The 7,888-nt window shown below is 37.8% G+C and overlaps 1 long non-coding RNA gene across 1 annotated transcript; it reads right to left on the bottom strand.

Moving 5' to 3' along the window:
- Positions 1 to 4,850: 4,850 nt before the first annotated feature.
- On the bottom strand, positions 4,851 to 7,553 carry LOC116027816. Its single transcript, XR_004100000.1, has 3 exons — positions 7,110 to 7,553; positions 5,722 to 5,854; positions 4,851 to 5,185 (listed from the first exon to the last, which is right to left on the bottom strand). It is a non-coding gene; the product is annotated as an uncharacterized LOC116027816 (long non-coding RNA).
- Between the last annotated feature and the right edge of the window lie 335 nt (positions 7,554 to 7,888).

The raw sequence follows: 7,888 nt of genomic DNA, 5'->3' as shown, positions 1-7,888 counted from the left end.
TTATTATGTGATGTGCTTTACATGTACATAAATGGTTAATTATATGTACAGAAATGAGAATGTCAAAAGTATAGAACCTAAATGTTATTTTTGGATCAAAGTTCACAATTCAAGGTACTGTGTGAACCATAACAAAATTTATATTATTCGTGTATTGAATGTACATTATACAAAATAATGTACTTTCAAGGAATATAATGTACATTTTTAATATACTAAAAGTATATTATTTATATACTGAGTGTACATTATTTGATACTGTGATCCACATAATTGTGTGAATCATAATAATTGGCAAAATATACCATGATTCGTGGTATAATTTTTTATGTTTGTTAACCTTTGACTATCTTACTTTAATTGATTGTTCATCCATAAAAAGTATATTGTTGTAAAATTTACATGAAACGTAATTAGGTGCATATTTATATGGATCAGAGGATCTTAAATTTCAACTCTCAAAAAGTAGACTAACAAGTTTTATGGTTTAACACATTTCAACTGTGAGATTGAATAATGGTAAAATTGAAATGATAACAATGAAATTGTACTTATCAAGAAGTTAGCCAATAATACACACCGACATATTTATAAATCATATTTTTTTTGAAGAGATAAATCATATTTTATAAAAGGTTGATCCGCGTGGTCAGACAGGCTAGACTCTGAACTCTGACCTTGGAAACTGGAGACAGCTACTACCAAGAGAATATTTATACATTAGTTTTCGCAATTCTTTCTTGCCCTTTACTTATGGAAAATAATAGATGTACCTCATAAAATATGAGTAATTTTTATTATATGTATAAATTTTATTAGGTAAAGAAATGTGTATGAATAAAAATAAGGATTCATTTCATTTTAGATTAATTGAGACATAATACATTAATAAGGAGTAAAAAGTGAGAATAAATATAATATTACTCTATCAATTATTATGTAATTTGATGATATTTCGATTACTAATTTAAATGGGTGGTCTTAAGTTTGAACACCGATAATAAAAATTTATATTTTTTGCGAATGTTTGAGAAAATATAGACTATTTTATAAAAAATTATGAGTATTTCAAAAAAAGAAAAGATATAATATTACTCTTACTTACTGCAGTTTCAATGCTGACTTGCTGTTCTCACCCAAAAAAAAAAATGCTGACTTGCTGTGCCAGGCAAGGACCACCAAACCGTCCTTCATCACCTAATTTTATTAATTTCTACTAGAAGCTCACGTGAATGGCTGCTTAATTTTGTGAGCAATATTATTAGTTATTTATTTAATAATAATAATAATAATAATAATAATAATATTATTATTATTATTATTATTATTATTATTATTATTATTTTATATATTGTATTAACTTTCAAGATTCGAGTTTTATGAGTAACTTAATTAAGTTGGTGGAATAATTTTTTTTTTATTTACGTAAGAAGGGGACTACCCATGAAGTGATGCATACAAGCTATTCTCTAAACAGTCATATGACGCCATGTAGGAAAGCTATTACAATCATCATGTAGGAATGACACCACTGCTTCTAGGGGTTGTGGTAGGATGTTCATGCCTCTAGTAGGCCTACTTTGAGCAAGCTTGGCGAGGGCATCTGCTGTGCTATTTTGCTCGCGAGCTATCCAAGCAATCCACCATTCCTTTATGCTAGAGAGCTTTCTTTTGCAGGCTTGCAGGAGATTATGTACAATGGTGTTATCCATCTGGTTTGTATTAAAGCCATCCACTACTGTCTTCGAGTCGATTTAAAAAAAGATCACCTGCTGCAGGTTCAAGTTTGTTACTAATTGAATTCCTTTCAGTAGGGCCCAAGCTTCAGCCACTAATGGAGAACCGGTTCCGAGGCTGCATATAAAGCCGTTAATCCAGTCGCCTGCGCAGTTTCTTGCAACTCCCCTGCATCCTGTTGTTCTGTTATGGGGATTGACGCTACCATCAACATTGATTTTTATGGCATCGTTGTGGGGTTTAGTCTAGTAGACTTGTTTCCAGGTTCCTGAATTGGTTGGACCACTTGGGTTGTTGGTTCTGACAAATGCAACACTGATTTCCTTGATTTGGTTAGAGATCCAATTGGTCTTGAGGTTCAGAGGTTTCTCCAAGTTGTTGAAAATTGCTTCATTTCTCCATTTCCAAAGCCACCATGTAGTGACTGCGAAGAGGTTGGCTGAACTCGATGGATTTCTACCATAGTTTCTTTCCATAATACTCTGTTCGAACCATTTGTGGAAAGGGAGGGTAGAAGACCGTCCTCGTAGCCTCCTGGAGGATAGCTATCCAAACTGCTTCAGCTTTATGGCATCTCCTTAGCACTTGGTCTATGTCTTCTATTTGATTAGCACAACACCAACACTTATCATTGGAGGTTAACACTCGCCTCATTCTGTTCTTATTTGTCATGATCCTATCGTGTCTAGCCAGCCGCAGGAATGTTCATATTCGGGCCGGCACTTTAAGTTTCCAGAGGTTAGTCCATATTGGATCTTTGGGTGCTTGCTCTTCCCTGATCGCAAGGTTATATGCAGATGCCACTGTGAAGTTGCTAGTGTTTTCCGAATTCCATCCAATATGGTCTTTCAGATCTTCGTCAGCACAGATGAACATAGCAGCAAGCTTATTGAGAATATTGAGTGGGAGCAAGGAGTCTAGTGCATCCCAGTCCCAACTAGAAGATTCCAGCCAGTATTCATATATTGTACGATTTAAGGCGACTTTCGATAATTGGGATTGATGGGATATAAGGTTGGTAGGACGGACGGTTCGATATAAGAAGACTGGGCGGAGCTGATAGTGAATCATTCAGAAGGTAGGAGGTCGGTCGGTCGGGGGAATATAAACCAATAAGCATCAATGTCCTGAACATTCCAACCTCATCCCGGCTCCTTCGGAGGTCGGTCGGTCGGGGGAACATAAACCAATAAGCATCAATGTCCTGAACATTCCAACCTCATCCCGGCTCCTTCGGAGGTCGGTCGATCGGAGGAACATAAACCAATAAGCATCAATGTCCTGACATTCCAAGCTCATCCCGGCTCCTTCGAAGGTCGGTCGGTCGGAGGAACCTAAACCAATAAGCATCAATGTCCTGAATATTCCAAGCTCATCCCGGCTCCTTCGGAGGTCGGTCGATCGGAGGAACCTAAACCAATATCCTGAACATCCGAGGCTCATCCCGATCCCTTCGGAGGTCAAAATGACTCTTTATGGAGTTCTCTTCACCCATCTACATAGCACCAGCACTATTCTCCTTCGGATCGACCCCTAGCCTACTCTCCCGGTCGAGGGTTTGAGCGAGTTGGGAAGACGAAGCCTTCGGGTACTGAGATCTTCAGGCGTCCAAGTCTGGAATGGGCAGGCTGGACAATCAGAGCTTCCAGTCGGGCGTCAATGGAATTCTGAAGAAACAGCGTATAGAGATGGGAGCTTGAGATGGCCAACGGACAGGCATTTAACAACGTCAGTTACCTGTATTAATGGCATTTTATGAGCCCTTATTCGTAGCATTAACGGAAAGATTTAATGTGTAACGGCCCAGGAGCCTAGTATAAATCATTGTACCAATCATTTGAGGAGGGATAGATTCGGAGACACACTAAAACACCCAAATTTAGAGAATTTTAATAAAAGATTCTTTTCTTCTTGTTTTTCTGATTTTCCGGTAGTGTTGGCTCGCCGCCAGTCACTTCAGAGATCGGAAAACCATCAATGGCGCCGTCCGTGGGGAAAGTTACAAAAGGTAACGTGCCTCTTTTTTGGTAACATCAATGAGTAAAGCCGTGAGTCTTGGAGGGCGGCCTCGTTCGAATGACCTACGGGAGCAGCTTAGCCGACAAAATGGCCAAGACCTGCGCGAACAAATATTGGGTCGTTCCAATGGAGCACCCTCCGAAGGTCAGGATTTGAGAGAACAATTGGAACGACAAAATGGTCAGGATTTGAGGGAGCACTTAAGTCGGCAAAACTCTCGACATACAGGTGAATCACGGCAAGACACAGCAAATAGAGCCAATGACCGGCCACCACCGGCCGAGTTAGAGCAAATTGTGGTTCAAGTTATTAACGAAGTTGAAAGGCGAAGGCTTGAAAACCCTGATGCAAATCATCGAGCTGATACGGTTAGGACCGAGAACCTCCAGGTTTCTGAACAAGGACATCGGAGAAATGATCATACAGCCCCCCGTCGATAAGACGGCAGGCGCCGAGAGGCCGTAGGGTCCGTTATGGATCGTCTGAGTGATTCACAGGCACTACAAAAAAACGCGAAAATAGCGACGTGCAAATTTCGTCGCTAAATGGCAAAAATCCGTCGCTAAAAGAGTTTAGCGACGGAATCAATCCGTAGCTAAAAACCCTCCTCACTAAAATTTAGCGACAAAATTTTTTTCCGTCGCTAAACCTAACAACCGAAAAATTCCGTCGCTAAGTAAAAATAATCCATCGCTAAATTCCTTTCGACGACGAATTTAATGATGAAATTTGTGAGGGAATAACGACGGACATATCCGTCGCTAAAGTCTGTCGTTATGTTTAGCAACGGATATATCCGTCGCTAAATTTAATTACGGATTTTAAATCCGTCGCTAAATTTAAATTTTGTTTAAAAAAAATTAAATCTACCCACTAATTAATATTACATACGTGCTTTAAATCTTTAATATAGTACATGAATAATATAATTGTAAAAAACATCAACATCAACGAAGTATATTAAAAAGGCACACCCACGCAAACAAAGGGTATCAAAGAAAACAACATCAACACAGCTATGTAGTGAATTTGTGGTTGAAAACTATATACTAAAGAGCTATAAGAGAAAGTTATCAGTTCATCACCAAATGCCATAAAGCTAAATATTGGTCTGAGCGATTAGATTGAAAATAAATAATACAAGAAGATTCATGACAGTTTTAATTTTTTTATAAATGAGAAATGGGTCGCTTAAAAACACGCACACACACAACTGCTAGTAGATGGGCTCAAATCATCTAGGTCAAGTAAAATGTCCCAGAGTAGCATAACAATAGAATGCAATATTTCACTTTTTAATGAAACAATATCATCAGCTGCAGTTTGTATTAGAGCATCTACAGACACAGCTCGAACATCATCGTCAGCATCCTCAAGCCCCACTTTTACATGCTGGGAGAACATAGCAAAGCAAATCATGAAGCATTTCCTGGTGTCAAGGGAAGAATCAGACAATCAATTAAAGTGGAATTCAAAGATTAAAATTTGAAATATTACATCAAATAAGAAGTTAAAAATGGAAATCAGAGAAGGAAGGAATATATATATATATATATATATATATATATATATATATATATATATATATTCCTTACTTATCAATTCATATCATTCTTTACTTATCAATTCATACCATAGTCTAAGCAAATTTACAATCCGTATTCCTTTTATATATAATACTCCCTCTGTCGCATTTTACCTGTCATATTTACTATTTATTGGTCAAACCAACTCTTTCTTCTTTGCTTATTTTCTTTAGTAATTTTTTATTATTTTTAAATTTAATTTTTTTTGTGTTTAATAATACTTTTAATGTAGTTTCTAAATATATAAATTTTATATATTAATGCTAAAATTAATATTATGAAAAATTGGATTAAAAATTACATCAGTCAAGCATCGTTAAACGAACCAGACAACCATTTTGGGACGGAGGTAGTAAAACAAAGCTGATTTCATATTTACCTGCATTTGCAGCAAGATACTTAGTGTCTGGTACACTAAAGTAGGATGCATGTACTTAAGCACATCACCTAATGCTTGAGCACATGTTTCTCGAACAGGTGCAACAACTTGATCAGAAACATAGTCCCCAAAACTGCAGTGGATGAATCAAGAAGAGGAAAAAAAAAAGAGGTAAGCAAGCTATATGAAATCACTAAAACATCAGTAATAAAACTTTTAGGCCCCACAAAAATGGAACTTTCCATTTCTTGTCACTTACATCATCCACTTACTGTTTGTTACTTTATTTCATGAGAAAGCTCATTTTGTTTTTTTACTTAGTTATTAATACCTACAAGATTTATATAGTCACTCTTTCTACCATCAGTAATAAATCACTTTCTAGAAAAGTTGTAGGATTGATAAATGGGTCCCTAAATGCAATTTCATAGTGTTCCTCAAGTACAAGAGCTTTTCCCCTCTAGTGTACATTATCTTTGAGTTACTCCAGATGCTCTTTATCATTTTGCTCCTGCTTCCATTCTGAGTAACTGTACCTCCTTCATAGGTTGAAATTTTGCACCAAAATGTATATATTCAAAAACTATCACCTTCATAATGAGATAATTCAGGGAACCTAAAGCTTTATGATATGCAATAAAAAGAAATTTAAAAAGTAGTCATACAAGCCCAGCAAACCAACATAAGATTGCTCACCCCCACAAATACTTGAAATTAATCTCTCTTTATTTTGATAGTGAAGTTCCTTCCCATTAGATTGGAAAACATTTTTTCATTCATTTTCCCGAATAGAAAAGGCACACATGAACCTTCACCGAAGAACACCACCATCCATCAGCACCAAACCACAGTTACCACTGACAACATTCACCTTCTCAAAAACTAAATTCAGTTTTCAAATTTGCTTTTTAGGCCACAACAAATATTTGGATATCTGCAATAACTGAAAGTCCTTATCTAACTTGATGCACACTCCTACTTACTACCCTTGCCACATTTCACCCACATTGTTATGCTTATATTAAAAAGAACAAAATTACAACATGTTTTCATATTTCTTAAAAAGGTGAATATGTACAATTTTAAAACTAATGAAAATGTTCTATAATTTTCTAGTAGAATATGAAAACTTGAAAAGTTTTATATAACTGGAAACAGCAAAAGAAAAACAACTTCAGTAGCAAAACAAGCCCTAAATTATTACAGACATGAGGTGGAGATTCTTCCCATGAATCTTTAACAGCAAAGTTATCACAATTAGGGTTTAAAATTACTAAAATGTATACAAAATAGCAGTATAATTAATAGTATGTTTATTAAACATTATTAATTTATTATAACCTAATCTTTACAGGTAAAAAAAAAAAAAAAAAGGAGAGAAGAAGAACCTGCCGCTGCCACCGCCGGGACATCGTCGCCTACGCCGCAGCAGCTACCACCGCCTGGGACACCGTCGATCCGCTACAACGCCGGCCACCGCTGTCTGCTCGTCGCGATTGGCCGGCCACCACGCCTCGCCCTCGCCTTCGATCTGCTGGACGAGAAAGAGAGAGAGAGAGAGGAAGAACCTGCAAACGCTGCCTCGCCTCCGCCGGCCACCGCTGTCTGCTCGTCGCGACTGGCCGGCCACCACGCCTCGCCCTCGCCTTCGATCTGCTGGACGAGAGAGAGAGAGATAGAGAGACGAAGAACCTGCAACCGCTGCCTCGCCTCAGTCGGCCACCGCTGCCTCGCCTTCGCCGCCGCAACTGCCACTGCCGTTCCTCGTCGCCGGCTTGTTAAGGTCGCCCGTCTACAGTTCGAAGACACAGAGAGAGGGCTGGAACTTGGAAGGCTAAAATGCAATTAATATGGTTATATACCTAGGGTTAGGAAATTAAAATGTTTAGATCTGATTTTATATTTTATATTTGGATTTGGATTTAGCGACGGAAATTTGAATCCGTCGCTAGTTCTAGCGACGGATTCAAATTTCCGCCGCTAAATCTAGCAACGGATTTGAATTCCGTCGCTAGATTTATTTTTAAAAAATCGTAGTCTCGCCCCGTTACTACTCTAGCGACGGAAATTTGAATTCGTCGCTAGATCTAGCGACGGATTCAAAGTTCCGTCGCTAGATTTTTATTTTAAAATGATTTCGCCCGCTCTGTTAATCATCTAGCGACAA

This window comes from Ipomoea triloba, chromosome 8, assembly GCF_003576645.1.
Source record: "Ipomoea triloba cultivar NCNSP0323 chromosome 8, ASM357664v1".
Taxonomy (NCBI): Eukaryota; Viridiplantae; Streptophyta; class Magnoliopsida; order Solanales; family Convolvulaceae; genus Ipomoea; species Ipomoea triloba.
This window is presented reverse-complemented; position numbering and strand designations above follow the sequence as displayed.